General features: G+C 26.4%; 1 protein-coding gene across 1 annotated transcript in view; it reads left to right on the top strand.

The window, feature by feature from the left end:
* nAChRalpha7 (nicotinic Acetylcholine Receptor alpha7) overlaps nucleotides 1-23,463 on the top strand; it is a 961,296-nt gene that overhangs the window by 886,404 nt on the left and 51,429 nt on the right. The gene's annotated exons all lie outside the window — the stretch shown is intronic.

Raw genomic sequence — 23,463 nt, 5'->3', positions numbered from 1 at the left:
CAGTTCAAGCTCATTTTTCAATATGTGTTGCATCCGTTCTCACAATAAGTTAAGCTCACGAACAAGTTTTCTGCCACTTCTGCCACTTGAATTCGATGAAATCTGGCCTTTTCGAATCATTTCTGATGTTGATTCCGTTTGTTTTTCGCCCACTTTTTGGTCGCTATGCAAGACTGCCAGTATCACGGAAACGAGCATTGATACGAGAAACAAAAGACTTAATCAAATGTAAATGATGGAGGGCTCTTAACGTTAGCCACTTGTGGTTTTCCAGGCAAATATAAAACAATTACACGCTTGAATTACATTACGAATGACCTTATTTATGAATGCAGTAGATCAAAATGCTTTTGTAATCTTGTAAACAATAAAATGAACTGTTACTGGATTAAATCTGTCAATTCTCAGAGGAGTGATTTAGAAGTGATAGCAACATAAAGTTGGTTGCAATACATATAAGCTCGATGATAAATTAGAAATGTTCCAGAAGTCACCGGTTTGTTTGGCCCATAGTTCTCGAAGGAGCTGGATCTATGCAGTCAATACGATGCTTTTATATAGTATGTGTTGTTGAGTTGTATATACCAGAGAACTGCAACCGGTGGCTTTTTTATACCCTGTGCCACACTGTGGAACAGGGTATTATTTCGTATTGCAATCTTACCCATAAAATGTCGGTGGCAGTGAGTAAGACACCAATTACCATGCGATCTTTTACATTGATACAAATGCGAGAATAAAAACACCAATAGTATATAACAATGTTCGTATGCAGTGTCTTGCAATCTTAAACCAATCGACATCGTAACAACGCTCGGTAAACTAAAAACGAGGTTGGCACTTAAGTGTGATTGCACTCAACAACAACAATTACTAGCAGTTGGCATTAGCTCAAGAGAATTGAGAGAGTGCCAAATAAGAGAATACCAAACTGCTGAGCAGTGTTGCCAACTCCCCAAGGCCAAAAAGCACCAAAAATATATTATAAATTCTAACATACCACCTTCCACCACAAAATCGAAAATTAAATGCTCTACTAAAAAAAAAAAAAAAAAAACTTCCGAAGATGTATTATGAATTGAATTTTAAGAGGTTAAGGTGGGTATTAAGATCGAGTTTAGCTGCTAAAATAGTCATTTTTGCACAATTACTTTTCTTTAATAATTCATTTTAAGGAATACAAACTTTGCTTTGTGAAAATTTGGCTATTCCCCATTATAATAAAATTTGCAGCAAATATGCATAATTTTATACCGTTTATACTGATATAGTTTTCACTTTAGCGGCAAAACTCGAACTTAGTACTCACCACTATGAACCGCTATTTAAGTATACACATTGATCAGTTTTGATGCTTTCGTCCAATTCATTTTGATCAGTCATGTTTTTCAACTTTCAAAATATTAATATATGGAAGAAGTCTATTGCTTATTCCAATTCAGCGTGCTTTTGTGAATTTAATACAACGTTTTTAATGACATCTTTACCAAATTCGACTTTCCTACAGAATACCCTAAATAACAATATTAATTAAAAATAATCAATACCAACTTCATAAGAATCAAATTCTATATTTGGCAATAAATTTGAGTTTCTTCGGCTCTTGAAAGTCTAATCAAAATTTTTGTATCAATTAAACTTAATACTGTTCAAAATAAAAAAGCACCAAAAGCACTAAATGAAAATGCCAGAAAGCACCAAGTTGGTGCTTTTTTTGAAAAGGCACCAAAAAGGCAATTTGGTGCTTTGTAGAAATCAAAAAGCACTAAATTTGGTGCTGAAAGCACCAAATTGGCAACACTGCTGCTGAGATATGGGTAACCAATTTGTGTGATTGCTTTACTACGGTGTTTTCGAGAGACCAACACTCATACTAACAAACACAGACAGTCGTCGGTTGCATTGGATATTGGTGGTTGAAAATTTTTTTACCAATTGATGTTTTAAGATTGCAAATGTTGGTGTTTACAAATACACTGGCCGGTTGTGGTAGATCGCAGCCGTTCTCTGGTATATACCCTACGGGAATTTAGTTCACATTGCCACTAACGGACCTAACACAGGACTGGTACCAAAGCTTTGCAAAACTTTTCCTTTCTGGTGCTATTCGGAGAATGAAACAGGTTCCATAGAGTTTGTCCTAGACGGGCTCATAAGAACGTGTCTAGGGCCTAGTCCTACTAACATATGCCAATACATGTTCGTTGGAATTAGTCCAAACCATGCCCTGAAATGTAAATCTACCCCCATTAGTGACAAATATATTGATACATTTCCCGTAGGGTAACTTCAGATATATTCAGTTGTTTTCATTACACTAAATAAGTTCAGTTAATAAATACATTAAGTGAGACTTTACTATCATTTGAATATTTTCACATCTACAATTTAAATGCAGTTTATTGACAAAAAATTTTTCGCCATAAAGTGTGACCTTTCCACTCATAATTCACATTATTTCCACATGAAGCTTCCATTGTTCCCTGTTAAAGGAGTTATTGTTTTGCAACGCAATGTGTTACGGGGTCATGCAAACAAATCACGAATTGTCACAAACGGTTTTGCAATTGTTGGATTATCCACAGTGTGGAAATAGGTTCATGGACGACAATTCCTCACAAAGTGGCAAATAAAAACCAGAGAGCCATATTAAAAAAAAACACACACACGCACTCAGACCCAGCCACCTAACCATGTAGTTACGATTTCAACACATAAAAAAGGATATAAAATAAACAATTTTATGAAAAATCAATACTAAATTCAAATATTATTTAAAAACAGCTTAAACTTATTATATATTAATTTAGAAATGATAAGCCTAAAAATATGCTTCAAAAATCCCAACACACAAAACCAATATCCCTGACATACACATTTTCAAAACAGGTCTCAAATGCATTTATATTCTCAAATTCTAATATTATTAATATAATTTTATGACGCAAAAAAAGGTTCAAATCTATGGAGAATAAACACCAGAACCGTAATCCTTTCACATCCATTAAACCACAAATGTTGTTCATAAGAATTTCATATATAAACTAGAAAGCCATTAAAATCATCGCCTATTACTATTATTATTTTAATGATTTCTCTCTTAGAAATACAATATTGTCCTTTATACATATCTGGTTTTGTTTTTGTTTGCTTTCCTTACACAAAATTATCATAATAAAATATAAAAAAAAACCTCGAACAGAAAAAAAATCCGGAAAAGTAAGCAAAATTCTCCAATAAAATTACTAGGAATCAATGGACAGAACGACTAAATCCAAACCCCAAAAAAACCATATCAATTGACAATGCTGAATGCATAAAATACCAATTTCATCATTCTCATGCACATCATCATTGAGAAAAACCCTAGTATATTTGGTTATCGTGCCCATTTATGGCTTCTTGAAGAAGTCTATGGAAATCATGGGTGAAATCTGTTTTTAGCACCTAATAATATTTCCAGTTAAATAAAATGCTTTTTCTTTTTGCGCCAAATGACTTTTTATGAAAGTCAGCCGTATTGTCGTTCCTTCTTTGCCTCTTCTGTTTTGAATGATTTTATGTGCTTTTTTTCTTGAGATTTAATTTTATTTTTATTTACCACCATTTGTGGAAGAAATCCAATAGACAGGGATTGCTTGTAAAGGGAAATGTCGTTGTTTTTCTCTTCTATTTAACCACAAATTTTTACGACCAATCATTTTCAATGGGAAGTTTTCGAATATTACTACTACATATTGAAGGGATATATCGTGGAGAGTGTGCTTAAGGATCCAATTATGATGAAACGATATAAAAATTTGTAAAGCAAGGATAAGCATATGACATGTTCACACATTTTATGGATTCAGAAGAATGTTTCTGGCTCTTCTCCAAGTATTAGGATGCTGTCATTACCAAAAATTCGAAATTTAAATTAAAATTCTTTACAAATATCCTCAAAAACCAATGGACAAGTTTTTCTGAAAAAATAGGCTCTGCTGTAGAAAACCCGCAATAATTTAAAAATTGACAACAATATCCAATTTTTGTCATACCAGCTTGCGAGTTGCAATAAGCTCATGATTTCGAAAAACTAAACCAGAAAACTGGTGATCAAAATATCATCCGAAACCAGACGTCAACAAAATTAATCGTGGGTATAAAAACTCTTCGAATTTCTATGTCATGCAAATCGTCTTCTAATTGCTCGAGAAACGAAAAAAAAACATGAACCAAAAATTGTATATGAATGTGAGTCATCTTCATTATTTCTATATTTATGGGAAATATTGTTCTGTTAGGGGCTTGGGCCCACGGTTGCCACAGTTGGTAGAATTCTACCAAAAACGGTAGATTTTTTTGTGTTTGGTAGAATTCTTCATGTTTTGGTCAATTTTGCAAAGTATTCCTCTTTGACAAAAGTTTCTATAGAAATAAAATTTTAACAAAATTTTCTATAGAAATAAAATTTTGACAAATTTCCTATAAAAATAAAATTTTGGCAAAATTTTCTATAAAATTAATATTTTGAAAAAATTGACAAAATATTCTATAAAAATAAAAGTTTGACAAAATTTTCTCTAGAATAAAAAAATTGACAAAATTTTCTATAGAAGTAAAATTTTAACAAAATTCTATAGAAATAAAAATTTTACAACATTTTCTATAGAAATACAATTTTGACAGAATTTTCTATATAAAAAAAAAAATTTGGCAATATTTTCTATAGAACTAAAATTTTGACAAAATTTTCTATAGAAATAAACTTTTGATAAAATTTTCTATAGAAATAAATTTTGACGAAATTTTCTAAAAAAATTAAATTTTGACAAAATTTTCTATAAAATAAAATGTTGACAAAATTTTCTATAAAAATTAAATTTTAACAAAATTTTCTATAGAAATAAAATTTTGACAAAATTTTCTATAGAAATAAAATTCAAAATTTTCTATAGAAATAAAATGTTGACAAAATTTTCTATAAAAATAAAATTTTAACAAAATTTTCTATAGAAATAAAATTTTGACAACATTTTCTATAGAAATGAAATTTTGACAAAATATTCTATACAAATAACATTTTAACAAAATTTTCTATAAAAATAAAATTTTAACAAAATTTTCTATAGAAAAAAAATTTTGAAAAAATTTACTATAGAAATAAAATTTGACAAAATTTTATATAGAAATAAAATTTTGACAAAATTTTCTATAGAAATAACATTTTAACAAAATTTTCTATAAAAATAAAATTTTAACAAAAGTTTCTATATAAATAAAATTTTTAACGAAATTTTCTACAGAAATAAAATTTTTAACAAAATTTTCTATAGAAATAAAATTTTAATAAAATTTTTTTATAGAAACAAAATTTTGAAAAAATTTTCTATAGAAATAAAATTTTGAAAAAATTTTCTATAGAAAAAAAAATTGAAAAAATTTTCTATACAAATAAAATTTTGAAAAACTTTTCTATAGAAATAAAATTTTGACAAAATTTTCTATATAGAAGAATAGAATTTTGACGAAATTTTCTAAAAAAATAAAAATTTGACAAAATTTTCTATAAAAATAAAATGTTGACAAAATATTCTATAGAAATAAAATTTTGACACATTCTCTTATAAAAATAAAATTTTAACAAAATTTTTAGAAATAACATTTTGACAAAATATTCTATAGAAATAAAATTCCGACAAAATTTTCTATAGAAATAACATATTAACAAAATTTTCTATAAAAATAAAATTTTAACAAAATTTTCTATAGAAATAAAATTTTTGACAAATATAGAAATAAAATTTTTGACAAAATTTTCTATAGAAATAAAATTTTGGCAAATTAATATTTTGAAAAAATTGACAAAATTTTCTATAAAAATAAAATGTTAACAAAATTTTCTATAGAAATAAAATTTTGACAAGAAATAAAATTTTGACAAAATTTTCTCTAGAAATAAAATTCTGACAAAATTTTCTATAGGAATGAAATGTTGACAAAATTTTCTATAGAAATAAAATTTTGACAAAATTTTCTATATAAATAACATATTAACAAAATTTTCTATAAAAATAAAATTTTAACAAAATTTTCTATAGAAATAAAACTTTTGACAAATATAGAAATAAAATTTTTGACAAAATTTTCTATAGAAATAAAATTTTGGCAAATTCATATTTTGCAAAAATTTACAAAATTTTCTATAAAAATAAAATGTTAACAAAATTTTCTATAGAAATAAAATTTTGCCAAAATTTTCTCTAGAAATAAAATTCTGACAAAATTTTCTATAGAAATGAAATGTTGACAAAATTTTCTATAAAAATAAAACTTAACAAACAAAATTTTCTATAGAAATAACATATTAACAAAATTTTCTATAAAAATAAAATTTTAACAAAATTTTCTATAGAAATAAAATTTTTGACAAAATTTTCTATAGAAATAATATTTTGGCAAATTAATATTTTGAAAAAATTGACAAAATTTTCTATAAAAATAAAATGTTAACAAAATTTTCTATAGAAATAAAATTTTGACAAGATTTTCTATTGAAATACAATTTTGACAAAATTTTCTAAAGGAATGCAATTTTGACAAAATTTTCTACAGAAATAAAATTTTGACACAATTTTCTATAGAAAAATATTTTGACAAAATTTTCTCTAGAAATAAAATTCTGACAAAATTTTCTATATAAATGAAATGTTGACAAAATTTTCTATAAAAATAAAACTTAACAAAAAATTTTTATAGAAATAAAATTTTGACAAAATTTTCTATAAAAATAAAATCTTAACAAAATTTTGTATAGAAATAAAATTTTGACAAAATTTTCTATAACAAAAAATTTTGACAAAATTTTCTATAGAAATAAAATTTTAACAAAATTTTCTATAGAAATAAAATGTTAACAAAATTTTCTATAGAAATAAAATTTTTGACAAAATTTTCTATAGAAATAAAATTTTTGACAAAATTTTCTATAGAAATAAAATTTTGACAAAATTTTCAATAGAAATAAAATTTTAACAAAATTTTCTATAGAAATAAAATGTTAACAAAATTTTCTATAGAAATAAAATTTTTGACAAAATTTTCTATAGAAATAAAATTTTTGACAAAATTTTCTATAGAAATAAAATTTTGACAAAATTTTCAATAGAAATAAAATGTTGACAAAATTTTCTATAGAAATAAAATTTTTACAAAATTTTCTATAGAAATAAAATTTGACGAAATTTTCTAAAAAAATAAAATTTTGACAAAATGTTCTATAGAATTAAAATTTTGACAAAATTTTCTATAGAAATATAATTTTGACGAAATTTTCTACAAAAAAATAAAATTTTGACAAAATTTTCAATAAAAATAAAATGTTGACAAAATATTCTATAGAAATAAAATTTTGACACATTCTCTTATAAAAATAAAATTTTGACAAACTTTTCTATAAAAATAAAATTTTGACAAAATTTTCTATAGAAATAAAATTTTGAGAAAATATTCTATAGAAATAACATTTTGACAAACTTTTTCTATAGAAATAAATTTTTGACAAAATTTTCTATAGAAATAAAATTTGACAAAATTTTCGATAGAAATAAATTTTTGACAACATTTTCTATAGATATAAAATTTTGACAAAATTTTTATAGAAAAAAAAATTGACAAAAATTTCTATAGAAATAACATTTTAACAAAATTTTCTATAAAAATAAAATTTTAACAAAATTTTCTATAAAAATAAAATTTTAATAAAATTTTCTATAGAAATAAAATTTTTGACATATTTTTCTATAGAAATAAAATTTTGGCAAAATTTTCTATAGAATAAAATGTTGACAAAATTTTCTATAGAAATAAAATGTTGACGAAATTTTCTACAGAAATAAAATTTTGACAACATTTTCTACAGAAATAAAATTTTGACAACATTTTCTATAGAAATAAAATTTTGACAACATTTTCATTAAAAAAAACAGACAAAATCTTCTATTGAAATAAAATGTTGACAAAATTTTGTATAGAAATAAAATTTAGACAATATGTCCTATAGAAATAAAATTTTCTACAAAAATAAAATTTATATATATACATATATATTTTTTTTTTTTTGTTAAAATTTCTCTAAAAGTAAAATTTTGACAAATCTTCCTATGAAAATAAAAATTTCACAAAATTTCCTGCTAAAATAGGATTTTTACTAATTATCCTATAAAAATAACATTTTGACAAAATTTTCTATAAAAATACAATTTTGACAAAATGTTCTATAAAAACAAAAATTTTGAAAATTTTTTCTATAGAAATAAAATTTTAATAAAATTGTCTATAGAAATACAATTTGGATAAAATTTTCTATAGAAATCAAATTTTAACAAAATTTTCTTTAAAAAAAAATATAGAAGTAAAATTTTGACAAAATAAGATTTTTTGTTTCGTAGTTTTTTGGTAAAATTTTCTCCAAATTTTGGTAGACTATTTTTGGGTCGAGTGACAGCCGTGCTTGGGCCCCCAAAGTTCACCAATGTGGTGTCACAATGGACTGAATAGTCTAAGTGAGCCTGATACGCTGGGCTGCCACCTAACCTAACCTAACCTTGGGCCCCAAAAGAAATTCTGCTTCCATTGCTAGTCCAAATGCTAGATTTGCCCTTTGCCGTGTAATAAAAGGGAGCAAAGTTTTCTTTTCTATAATTTGAGGATTCGCTGTGCTTCTTTACAATAAAAATTTAATCTTCATTACCATGAACTAACTAAAAAACGAACTACATCGAGATTTTAAATCTTCCACTTATCTCGCCTTTAATCTCGTTATCGTTCCTCTCTTGAGTAGGCACAGTGTTTCAATCCTGGCTTGTTTGCAAACAATCCATTACCAAAACCCTTGCAGGACTTCAATCAAACCATCGCCATGTAATCTTGGAGATATAGCAAGGTATTTCCACTCTGGTTCCACGTATATTAGTGAGGAATATTAGTGGAGATATCCAGCGATCAGGTTGCGTCCGAGCAGGGACCGAATTATGTTAAGTAACATAATCAAAGAAACAGAGAAGTTCTTGCTGAAATTTAATTGGTCCACCGCTATATGAACTTGGAGATATAACAAGGTATTTCCACTGATTTGCAATGCTACATTTGTGGGGATATCCAGCGATGAAATGGCGCCCGAGCATAGACACAAGTAAATAACATAATCAAAGCAACATATTCTTGCTGAACTTCAATTGGTCCATCGCCATGTGATCTCGGAGATATAACGCAGTATTTCCACTCAAGTGCAATGGTGTGTTCGTGGGGAAATCCAGCGATCAGGTTGCGCCCGAGCAGGGGCCCAAGTAAAGCAACAGATTCTTACTGAACTTCAGTTGGTCCATCACCATATGAATTTAGATGTGTAACAAGGCTTTTCCACTCATGTGCTATGGACATTAGTGAAGAAATTTAGCGATCAGATTGCGCCCGAGCAGGGACCCAAGTAAATAACATAATTAAAGCAACAGTTTCTGTTGAGAGGTTCATCTTTCCTTCTGATTACTTCCAAGTCATTTCAAAGCCTCTATTAAATTTGAAAGCAATCGGTGTCCAACCAGTGTTCAGCCATCGAAGAGCTGCCAGACTAGGAACCAATATAAATAAACTAAACGAAGTAGTTTTATCATTACATCTAAATCATTTTTAAGTATCAAGTCACGACAGCATAACCATTTGCCCAGTCCCATGGGCTTATAGCCTTGACTCGTATTCATCGGTATACTGATTGAAGAGTCGCCCGAGTATGAACTTCTGAGCATCATGGGATTATAGGCTCGTATGCTTTTAGTGAGGAAATCCACCACTAAAGTGGCGCCCGAGCACGGACCAGAGTAAATGAACTAATCGAAGTATTTTTACGATTATATCGAAATCATTTCTAAGTGAAGAGGTTATAGCCTATGGATTGAATAGTTGGGGATCTATTTCAGCAAGACGTTTATTTCCACCATAGAGGAACTCAATTAATCTCTAATTGAACTCAATTAATCTCTCATTGTATGAACTTCCGAGCATCATGGGATTATAGAATCGTATGCTTTTAATGAAGAAATCCACCACTAAAGTGGCGCCCGAGCATGGACCAGAGTAAATGTACTAATCGAAGTATTTTTCTGATTTTATCGAAATCATTTCTAAGTAAAGAGGTTATAGCCTATGGATTAAATAGTTGGGGATCTATTTCAGTAAGACGTTAATTTCTACCATAGATGAACTCAATTAATCTCTCATTGCATGGCGTGAAAAATCAAAACTAAAAATTATGTGACAATCAAACTTTACAAAAATATCTTCTTGAGAAATGTTGTTTGGAATGTTAGCTTGTTCTTCAAATACGCCTCTTTTGTTAGAAAACCCCAACATCCTATGATAAAGTTGACATGTTCCTATTATTGAACTCGTTTTTACTTTCTTTAATGAATAACGTTATACAGCATTTTCCATTTTCTCCATAATCTCCGTTTTTTTTTAATGAAAATCCTATATCACATACCAGGACAAAATAAAAAATCTTATCATGATAATGATACATTTGAGACCATTGAGGTAGTTTTCAATTAAATTTTATTTCCTTTAACTACTTCCTTTCCCCAAGATTCCCATCTACAATTTGAACATTTATTTAATTTTCGGATACAAATTTTAATTTTATGATTCAAGACATATAAAAACGTTTAAGTTTATGTTGAAAAATATTTCACTTATGGCCATTAGCCATCATATAACGAGCATCCCATATGAAAAAAGGATATGACAATACGGCAATGCTTCCATAACCAGTTGACACACAGATCCCACTACCATTCACTAAGACAGTATGATTTATTCATCAGCGAAAAACCTAAGACATTGGTGGTCAGACAAATTGTATAAAGGTCGTATGGCCTTGGGGCTTGCTAAGACTTTATGACAGACTTACATTCGTTTTCAGATAGCTTTATTCGTTTTAGGGCCGCTTTCTAAATATCTTGTTATTAGTTATCGTATCGATAAAACAGCTGATCGCTTAGAAAAATTTAAATTTTCCGGTTAAGTATTAATCGGAAGTTGGAAAATTGGGCCTTAAATTAACTAAATTGTAATTTAAAGAAATTTTTTCGTTAAAACTTAAGCCTAGGAAAAAATGTTCATATATACAATGAAATTTTTCGCTGCTGCTATGAATGCATAATAATGCAAACTTTTCGTTAAGTTAATAAAGAATTTCGTTAGCTGACTTTTTAAAGAAATTGTCTTTGTTATAAAACAAAAAAAAAAAGCGTCGCCAAAAAATTAGTGAAAATTTCCTTTTTTAATACGAAAGTGCTATAAAATTGCAACAGAAACGATGAATTCAACATGACCTATGGCAATAGGATGGATGTCCGAACAGCCGATGCATTGAATTTGCACCACCTCTTGAGGTGTGATACGATTAAAATATTAGTCGTTGATTTTTTGTTAACATGTATTTGAAATCTAAACTCAACGAAAAGTTTACTTGAATCCAAAGAATTTTACTTTCCCTCAAGGATTTTGGTATTGAATCCGAGTCTAAAATCCGGCTTCTTTAAAATAAATATATTTTTAGGGATCAATTAAATTAAATTTTTTAGGGATCAATTAAATTAAATTTAGGATCAATTAAATTAAATTTAATTTTAATTGATTATTTAAATTTACATTTAATTAAAATTAAAGATGACTTAAATAGAAATTTCATTATATTTTTGTGATATATTAATAAAGAAATTCACGTAGAATGCCATTATAAGTATCCAAATTATAACAGAGACTTAAAAGTAAAAAATTGGTTTTTAATTCCGAAGAAACAGATACAAAATCCTCAAAATAATATTTGGCCTATATTTGAAGCGTTTTTATCATAAATCGAAGGATTCAATATTTCAGTTAATTTAAATCAAAAAAAAACTTTTCCTTTATTCTAAGGAAAATTTGCCTTAGCTTAAAAATATATGACTTTACACAGAGGGACGCAAATTTTCCAAATTTGTATTCTAAATATAATAAAATTGAAGCAGAGATTATAAACTTTCTTTTAATTAAAATTTCATTATTTTGAACAAATTTGTCCTTAATATTGTGTAAATAGCGCATACAAAAATTTAGATTGCGTAATCTTTAACAACACGTAAATATATATTTTTGTCAGTGTAACAAAGCTATCTGAAAACAAACTTACATCTCCATCAAGATTCCATCCTTAGTTTATCTGTCTCGCTGCGATAGTAGATCAAATTTATTTTCATTCCCTTACACATGATTTTCTTTGGAGAAATCTTAAAGGATTTACTTGAAAACGGTATTTCCTTCTTAAGACTGACACTGAACATTTAGTACACATCGTTTTGTTTTGTTATATGACTCTTAAGATTCATCTCTGTTGAAGTATTAATAATTTATAATGGTAAGAAAGAAGATAATGTGATAAAATCAACAATAGAAAAAAGTCAACATCTCGAAAGGATGTTAAAAGTTTGAGAGGTTATTACAAAAAGTGGTCCCTTGGATCCAATGAACCAACTACACCCCATTTACAACAACATAGTGAAGCATCCTGTTCAACTTTCCAAGGTAAGTTATTAATTGTTGTTTATTTTATTCTACAAACTTCTACATCTTGCTATTTCTGCTCCTTATTCTTTGGTCAAATCTGCTGTGTAACTGCAGAACATATTCCTACTGACTAGGTCAGTAGAAGTAAAAGGAAAATGAAAAACAGCAACAAAACCTAAAGAGACAAATCCTTTGGTCTTTGGTCTATGTATTTATTTTTATACTTTGTAGTTGTAGTTGTTGATTATCCAAGTAGACCTTTAGATAGATATTTAATTACCTAACGAATAATAACAACATCAAAGACAATCCTTCTAATAAATAAATATTTATTTACAACACAATTAATTATCTAGTACTACTAATATACCTATCTACTTGTTTTTGAAATTTTAAACCTAAAGTAGCTATAGAGATATACCATTAATAATATAAATAATACTTACATTGAATATTGAATGATTTATTATATAGCATATTAAAATTGATAAATATAAAAAATAGTGTCTTTAAATAATCATTGCCTTGGAAATATCCAAATCAAATATGGGTGATGAGTTTCATCCCATTTAATATTGTTGAATAGATAAATTAATTAATTAATTATCTAAAAACGTAATTAATCCAATCCAGAAAATTATTTAATAAATCAAAATTTTTAGAAAATGTGAATACACAAACTCCCTGGTACCCTTAAACTGCATTCTCCATTTGTAAATACATATCGTTATATTCATTCAATTTATTAAATTTTCTCTCTCTCTCTCTCAATACCACCACCAACCACTACACTCTCTTTGTTTCATTTTGCCACCTCTGATAATAACATTTACTCACCTTCTTACACATACATACACACGCGTCTTTGTTTCAAGTCATCATATTTATGATGACTTAAGTCATCGTATATCTATATGAAAATTTCATATATAACAAAAATATTGAGACTATAAAAAAGTATGCTTTTTTAAAAGAGATTTAATAATTCAAATAGACAAAAAATCGATCAAAATTTTGAGAGATTGATCAAAATGGGTTTCCAACAAGAGGTGTTATTTTGAATTATCCGGTATTTCGGTAGCTAGTACTTTTGGATCTCAGCAATGTTTGAATGTTGTGCCAAAACCATTTCTTTATAAGCATATCCCGGGATCCTCTATACATTTTTTCCACTTCCGATGAAGTTCTTTTGGACCAGTCTTAAAACAAACGCTTGTTTTGGACTACTAAATGTAGCAAAATCGACCTTACTGCTAATCTTACTCCAAAATGCCTTTAGGCGCAACAGCATTGAGATTACGGTCGCCACTCGCCAAATCTGAAGAAACTTAAAAAAATTTTCTCAAGACTTAATCTTTTTAGAAAATTATGTTAAATTTTTAATTCTATAGAAAATTTTGTCAACATTTTATTTCTATAGAAAATTTTGTCAAAATTTTATTTCTAAAGAAAATTTGGTCAAAATTTTATTTCTATAGAAAATGTTATCACAATTTTATTCCTATAGAAAATTTTGTCAATTTTTATTTCTATAGAGAATTTTGTCAAAATTTTATTTCTAAAGAAAATTTTGTCAAAATTTTGTATCTATAGAAAATATTGTCAAAATTTTTTTCTATGGAAATTTTTTTCAACATGTTATTTCTATAGAAAATTTTGTCAAAATTTTATTTCCATTGAAAATTTTTTCAAAATTTCATTTCTATAGAAAATTTTGACAAATTTTTATTTCTATAGAAAATTTTGTCAAAATTTTATTTCCATACAAAATTTTGTCAAAATTTTATTTCCATTGAAAATATTGTGAAAATTTTATTTCCATAGAAAATGTTGTCAAAATTTTATTTCCATAGAAAATCTTGTCAAAATTTTATTTCCATAGAAAATTTTGTCAAAATTTTATTTCTATAGAAATTATTGTCAACATTTTATGTTATTTCTATAGAAAATTTTGCCAACATTTTATTTCTATAGAAAATATTGTCAAAATTTTATTTCTATAGAAAATATTGTCAAAATTTTATTTCTAAAGAAAATTTTGTCAAAATTTTATTTCTAAAGAAAATTTTGTCATAATTTTATTTGTATAGAAAATTTTGTCAAAATTTTATTTCTGTAGAAAATTTTGTCAACAATTTTATTTCTATCGAAAATATTGTCAAAATTTTATTTCTATAAATATTTTTTTAAAATTTAATTTCTGTAGCAAATTTTGTCAAAATGTTGTATCTATAGAAAATATTGTCAAAATTTTTTTCTATGGAAGATTTTGTCAACATGTTATTTCTAAAGGAAATTTTGTCGAAATTTTATTCTATAGAAAATTTTGTCAAAATTTTATTTCTATAGAAAATTTTGTCAAAATTTTATTTCTATAGAAAATTTTGTCAAAATTTTATTTTACAGAATTTTGTCAACATTTTATTTCTATACAGCATTTTGTCAAAGTTTTATTTCTAAAGAAAGTGTTGCCAAAATTTTATTTCTAAAGAAAGTGTTGTCAAAATTTTGTTTCTATAGAAAATTTTGTCAAATATTCATTTCTATATGTCAACATTTTATTTCTGTAGAAAATTTTGTCACAGTTTTATTTCCATAGAAAATTTTGTCAAAATTTTATTTCCATAGAAAATTCTGTCAAAATTTTATTTCCATACAAAATATTGTCAAAATTTTATTTCTATAGAAATTTTTTTAAAATTTAATTTCTGTAGCAAATTTTGTCAAAATGTTGTACCTATAGAAAATATTGTCAAAATTTTTTTCTATGGAAGATTTTGTCAACATGTTATTTCTAAAGGAAATTTTGTCGAAATTTTATTCCTATAGAAAATTTTGTCAAAATTTTATTTCTATAGAAAATTTTGTCAAAATTTTATTTCTATAGAAAATTTTGTCAAAATTTTATTTTACAGAATTTTGTCAACATTTTATTTCTATACAGCATTTTGTCAAAGTTTTATTTCTAAAGAAAGTGTTGCCAAAATTTTATTTCTAAAGAAAGTGTTGTCAAAATTTTGTTTCTATAGAAAATTTTGTCAAATATTCATTTCTATATGTCAACATTTTATTTCTATAGAAAATTTTGTCACAATTTTATTTCCATAGAAAATTCTGTCAAAATTTTATTTCCATACAAAATATTGTCAAAATTTTATTTCCATTGTAAATATTGTCAAAATTTTATTTCCATAGACAATTTTGTCAAAATTTTATTTCCATAGAAAATTTTGTCAAAATTTTATTTCTATAGAAAATATTGTCAAAAGTTTATTTCCAAAGAAAATTTTGTCAAAATTTAATTTCTATAGAATTCTAAAGAAAATTTTGTCAACATTTAATTTTTATAGAAAATATTGTCAAAATTTTATTTCGATAGAAAATTTTGTCAACATTTTATTTCGATAGAAAATTTTGTCAAAATTGTATTTCTATAGAAAATTTTGTTAAAACTTTGTATCTATATAAAATATTGTCAAAATTTTTTTCTATGGAAAATATTGTCAAATTTTTTTCTATGGAAAATATTGTCAAAATTTTTTTCTATGGAAAATTTTGTCAACATATTATTTCTAAAGAAAATTTTGTCAACATTTTATTTCTATATAACATTTTGTCAAAATTTTTTTTCTAAAGGGTTGCCAAAATGTTATTTCTATGGAAAATTTTGTCATAATTTTATTTCTATAGAAAATTTTGTCATAATTTTATTTCTATAGAAAATTTTGTTAAAATTTAATTTCTGTAGAAAATTTTGTCAAAATTTAATTTCTATAAAAAATTTTGTCAAAATTTTATTTCTATTGCAAATTTTGTCAAAATTTTATTTCTATTGCAAATGTTGTCAAAATTTTATTTCTATAGAAAATTTTGTCAAATATTTATTTCTATATTTCAAAATTTTATTTCTATAGAAAATTTTGTCAAAAATTTTTTTCCATAGACAATTTTGTCAAAATTTTATTTCCATAGAAAGTTCTGTGAAAATTTTATTTCCATACAAAATTTTGTCAAAATTTTATTTCCATAGAAAATATTGTCAAAATTTTATTTCCATAAAAAATATTGTCAAAATTTTATTTCCATAAAAAATTTTGTCAAAATTTTATTTCCATAGAAAATTTTGTCAAAACTTTATTTATTTCGAAAATTTTGTCAAAATTTTATTTCTATAGAAAATATTGTCAACATTTTATTTCTAGAAAATATCGTCAACATTTTATGTTATTTCTATAGAAAATTTTGTCAAAATTTTATTTCCATAAAAAATTTTGTCAAAATTTATTTCTATAGAAAATATTGTCAAAATTTTATTTCTATAGAAAATGTTGTCAAAATTTTTTTCTTTGGAAAATTTTGTCAACATGTTATTTCTAAAGAAAATTTTGTCAAAATTTTAATTCTATAGAAAATTTTGTCAAAAATTTATTTCTAAAGAGAATTATGTCAAAATTTTATATCTATAGAAAATTTAGTCAAAATTTTATTTCTATAGAAAATTTTGTCAACATTTTATTTCTATAGAAAATTTTGTTAAATTTTTTTTTCTGTAGAATATTTTGTCAAAATTTAATTTCTATAGAAAATTTTGTCAAAATTTAGTATCTATAGAAAATATTGTCAAAATTTTTTTTCCAATGAAAATTTTGTCAACATGTTATTTCTAAAGAAAATTTTGTCAAAATTTTATTTCTATAGAAAATTTTGTCAAAATTTTATTTCTATAAAAAATTTTGACAAAATTTTATTTCTATAGAAAATGTTGTCAACATTTTATTTCTATACAAAATTTTGTCAAAATTTTATATCTATAGAAATATATATATATATATATCTATAGAAAATTTTGTCAAAATTTTATTTCCTAGAAAATTTTTTCAAATTTTTATTTCTATAGACAATTTTGTCCAAATTTTATGTCTATAGCAAATTTTGTCAAAATTTTATTTCTATAAAAAATTTTGCCACAATTCTATTTCTATAGAAAATATTGTCAAAATTTCATTTCTATAGAAAATATTGTCAAAATTTCATTTCTATAGAAAATATTGTCAAAAGTTAATTTCTATAGAAAAGTTTGTCAAAATTTTATTTCTATAAAAAATTTTGTCAAGATTTTATTTCTTTAGAAAATTTTGTCAAAATTTTATTTCTAAAGAGACTTTTGTCAACATTTTTATTTCTATAGAAAATTTTGTCAACATTCTTATTTCTATAGAAAAATTTTTTAAAATTTTATTTCTATAGAAAATTTTGTAAAAATTTTTATTTCTATAGAAAAATTTGGAAAAGTTATATTTCTATAAAAAATTGGAGTAGCTCTTAGTGGGAGAAGAATATTTTGCAAAATCTACTACAACATCAAGAATTCAACCAACCTACCAAATTTTACCATTTTTGGTAGAATTCTACCAGCTGTGGCAACCGTGATTGAGATCCGGAGATTTTGATGATCATTGTGGGGTAGAAAGGGAGCGAAGATCCTCATTTTTAAGCCATTATTGATCAACGTGATGGTGCTATGACCTGTTGCAATGTCCATGGTGTTCGTCCGTAATGTTTGTCCGCCCAGGGCTTTGATACTGTCTTTAGAACATTTTCCAGATAATATATGGGATTATTTTGACCCCACGGCCGATGAATTCGAGTAATTAGCAACCATCGTCCGTTAAGATGGTCCACACTACCAGATGGTAGAGGGGAAGTAAATCCAACTATTTTATTTTCACCTCCGAAATGCCTTTTATGTTTCTTGAAGATTTTATACAAATATATATTTTTTTTTCATTAATTCCACGCTGGAGACGTCTCTTACCGAGCAAATAACAACCAAGGTGTGTCTAGGTTCTATCGCAAGATTGCTATGTTACATTTGAGGAATTTAAAGCAAGTTTTCCCCCTCGACAACCTAATATTAACATATGTTACGAGGTTTACACTCAAGGTCCCTTTTAGACAAAATTATATTAAATCTAGCTCAATTAATTTAAAAATATATGAAATTCTCATTTGTCATATTTCTTTAGCAAAACTACAATACACTTCATAAAGAAATGACATAGATTTCATTTTTTTTCTCTTAATTCACACATACACTCATCATCATCTCTTCAATCTATTTAACCATACAAACATTCATCTTTCGTTTGTTTGAAATTTAGTTTATGTGTTTTGTTTTTAGTTTTCTTTCTATTTGTTTGGCCATAAGTTTGTTGCTTTAATTTTTGCCTCTTTGTAAAGAAAAAAGCCAACAAGCAAACCAAAAAAAAATAAATCAACATAACACAAGAAAACCCAGCAAGCTTTCTGGCTGATGATGTGTTGGCCAAAGGCAATGAAATCAAAAACAAATCACATTCTCACATACACAAATACGCCTACATATCTTTGATCAAAAAGACCAGAGCAACAAAACAATACTAACAATGACAACATATAAATGCATGGCCACACCACCACCCACCAGCCCACCATTACATACACATAGTTATTAGCATATATAAGTTGGATCCAAGAATTCAAAAATCAGCAATGCTAAATGACATTCAACCAGCAAATTAAATCATGGCCTTGCAACCAAATTAAAGAAAGTAAATAATAGGCAAGAATTGTGCACTAAAATATCCCCCCTTCAAAAAAAATGCAAAATAATTAAACTCCTTTTTCGTTAATAATAAAATAAAATTTAAACAAATCATAAAGTTAAACATTTCCAACAAAAATTTAATAAAGATTGGCAAACTCAATTTAAAAATTTAATTAAAAGCAAAACCGTTAATATTTTAAATTATATACACACACATATATATATGCATTTAATACTCAGATCACAAATACAACTACACCACTATATATTTCACACATATACACATACGATTTTTTTTTTCGTTAAGAAACCCATACATGTATGAGTTCAAAAGAGTTTTTTTTCCTATTTTTTTATTTAATTATCTCCTTCTCTTCTTATCTGTCCAAAAATAACATAATTTTTAGAAGAAAACAAATACAAAACTAAATTATATAAGAGGACTGGTATGGATTAAGAAGAAAAATATTTATATACATATATAATAAAACAGAAATGGAAAATATACTGCACACTTCTCAATGTCCCTTGTTTTTCAATCTACTACAACCCAAGCGAATATTTCTAAGAGCATTTCTAATTGTATACATACATATAACAGCGTACTGAGAAACTGATGTTGTCCACATCTGATGAGAGTATTTTTAATAAATGTAAGCTATATAACATTTGGTGATAAATATATATGGAATATTTTCCCAGATGTGAACTGATGTGGCTGATATTTTGTAGGTAGGTTATTCTTATGTTATAACAAAAATATTTGTGAAGAGCAATATTTTTTTAATATTTTTTATATTTATTATTATTTTAAATTTTATTGTTCAAAAACAAAAAAATAATATCAAATTTTAGAATCAGATTTGATTTGTTCAAATTTGCTATATTTAACACGAATTATGGTATTCAAGCCGTGGACAAAATCATCACACGCTGCACGAAATTGTATCTGCGGTATTTTGGCCCAATCTGGGTGTGGTGCCTTGAAATGATCGCCACTTCGATATTTTTTATTGGCAACCTTATTCTCTAAAATGTCTCATGCGCAAAAGTCCAACGAATTGAGGAGAATCTCCTTTTTAAAACATGTTCTTTAAGTGGTTTCACTGTAATGTGGAACGCCGTTCGGACTCGGCTATAAAAAGGAGGTCCATTGTCATTGAGCTTAACATGGAACCGGGCAGCACTCAGTGAAAGAGAGAAGTTCACCAATGTGGTATAACAATGGACTGAATAGTCTAAGTGAGCCTGATATATCGGGCTGCCACCTAACCTAAACCTAAAGACATTTTCATGTGGTGCTGTATCCTGTTGGAATACCCATTGTCTGCGGTAGATATGCTTGTCAGCCCAGGGTTTCATGGTCGATGAATACGAGCGGGGAGTGACCATCGGCCGTTACGGGGCCCGCGCGATCGGCGACGCTGTGGTCTAACGAAGGTGTCCATTTCCAGCTGACATCTTTGACATCTAACCCCGAAGCGAACCATTCTATCGTTTTTGTGTAAGCTGAGCTCTTGCATTTTTTGGAACTTCAATGGCTTTAGGTTAGGTTTAGTGACAGCCTGATATTTTTATTTCTATTCAACATTTTTTTCTATTTATTTCTATATTTTGTCAAAATTTTATTTCTATAGAAAATTTTGCCAAAATTTTATTTCTATAGAAAATTTTGTCAAAATTTTATTTCTATAGATAACTTTTGCAAAATTTTATTCTATACCATTGTCTATAAAAAATTTTGTCAAACTTTTATTCTATAGAAAATTTTGTCCAAATTTTATTTATATAGACAATTTTGTCAAAATTTTATTTCTATAGAAAATTTAGTCAAAATATCAATTCTTTAACAAATTTTTTCAAAATTCTATTTCTATAGAAAATTTAGCCAAAATTTTATTTCTATAGGAAGTTATCGCAAAATTTTTTTTCTATATAAAATTTTGTCAAAATTTCAGTCTTTAGGAAAATTTGTCAAAATTCCATTTCCATAGAAAATTTAGCCTGGTGACATTTCTGAGGGTTTCAAAGCTTCTCTAAGTGGTTTCACTGCAATGTGGAACGCCGTTCGGACTCGGCTATAAAAAGGAGGTCCCTTGTCATTGAGCTTAACATGGAATCGGGCAGCACTCAGTGATAAGAGAGAAGTTCGCCAATGTGGTATCACAATGGACTGAATAGCCTAAGTGAGCCTGATACATCGGGCTGCCACGGAGCCCGCGCGGTCGGCGACACTGTGGTCTAACGAAGGTGTCAATTTTCAGTTGACCTCTTTAACATCTAACCCCGAAGCGAACCATTCTATCGTTTTTGTGTAAGCTGAGCTCTTGCAGTTTTTTGAACTTCAATGGCTTTAGGTTAGGTTTAGTGACAGCCTGATATTTTTTTTCTATTTATTTCTATATTTTGTCAAAATTTTATATCTATAGAAAATATTGCCAAAATTTTATTTCTATAGAATATTTTGTCAAAATTTTATTTCTATAGATAATTTTTGCAAAATTTTATTTCTATAGAAAATTTTGTCAAAATTTTATTTCTATAGAAAATTTTGTCAAAATTTTATTTCTATAGATAATTTTTGCAAAATTTTATTTCTATAGAAAATTTTGTCAAAATTTTATTTCTATAGAAAATTTTGTCAAAACTTTATTTCTATAGCATTGTCTATAAAAAATTTTGTCCAACTTTTATTTCTATACAAAATTTTGTCCAAATTTTATTTCTATAGACGATTTTGTCAAAATTTTATTTCTATAGAAAATTTAGTCAAAATTTCATTTCTTTAACAAATTTTGTCAAAATTCTATTTCTATAGAAAAATTTGCCAAAATTTTATTTCTATAGGAAGTTATCGCAAAATTTTTTTCTATATAAAATTTTGTCAAAATTTCATTTCTTTAGGAAAATTTGTCAAAATTCCATTTCTATAGAAAATTTATCCAAAATTTTATTTCTATAAACAATTTTGTTAAAATTTTATTTCTATAGAAATTTTTGTCAAAATTTTATTTCTACAGAAAATTTTGTCAAAATTTTAAAAATTTTGAAAAATGACCGATTTGACGAAAATTAACCAAATTCCATTTGGTCCGATGGTCGATTGTAAAATTTTATTTCAATAGAAAATTTCGTCAAAATTTTAAAAATTTTGAAAAATGACCGATTTGACGAAAATGGACCAAAATTAACCAAATTTCATTTGGTCCGATTGTCGATTTAAAATTTAATAATTTTGTGGATCAAGTTTGGTCCAATCGCACCAAAATCGCTGATGACAACGGCGTGAGTGGTAGGCATGAGTGTGACTCATTAATTTTTGAAAAACACGCTAACGAAAAATTTTAGGGACGTCTACACTGGTAAAAAAAACGCGTTATATTAACGAAATGTTTTATTAAAATTGTCGTTATATTAACGAAATGTTTTATTAAAATTTAGCCAATCAAATCAAATGAAATTCGTTAATATAACGGAATTTTTGAGTTATTCTAATGAAATTTGTGTTTATCAACGAAACGTTTTGTACACACAAAGAAAATTTCAATAAAAGTCAACCAACGAAAAATTTCCATTGATATAACGAAACATTTTCATTAATAAAATGAAAATATTCGTTAATAGTACGAAACGTTACGTTGATTGGCAGAAAATTCGTTATATTAACGAAAAAATTCGTTGTATTAACGACTTTGTTTCATTGGCTGACTTTTAACGACACATTTCGTTAATATAACGAAACTTTTTCTATTAGTGTAAGAATATTTTTCTTAAATAAATTTTTCGTTATATCAATGAAAATTTTTCGTTGGAAAATTTTAATGAAATTTTCATTGTGTATATGATGTTCAGAGTTAAATATAACGAACACCACATTATTGTCGTCAACAAAGATTTTACAACTCTTATTCGAACTTACGCACTGTCAACCGTGGCATACGACTAAATTTTGAGTATTAAAATTTTCTTAAATGGGACAATTTTTGGTGAGTCACGATATTTCTGATCGTCAATGTGAGTCTTCAAAAGTTTTTCGTCGTGAGAGTGCATGAGTGTTAGCACAATAGACTATCACAATGGACTGAATAGTCTAAGTGAGCCTGAATCTTAATCGGGCTGCCACTTTAACCTAACCTTTTTAACCATGAGTGTTAGCAAAATATTGCTCAAATGCACATCTCTTATTCAATCGCTTTAGTCCAAGCTCATTTTTAAGTATGTTACGCATCCATTCTAGCATGATGTTCATCTCACGAGCAAGTTTTCTACCACTGCGGCGTGGGTTTCGATCTACTCTG

Source organism: Haematobia irritans, chromosome 3, assembly GCF_050003625.1.
Source record: "Haematobia irritans isolate KBUSLIRL chromosome 3, ASM5000362v1, whole genome shotgun sequence".
Lineage (NCBI taxonomy): Eukaryota > Metazoa > Arthropoda > Insecta > Diptera > Muscidae > Haematobia > Haematobia irritans.
The sequence above is the reverse complement of the archived record's forward strand: the minus strand, read 5'-3'. Positions and strand labels throughout refer to the sequence as shown.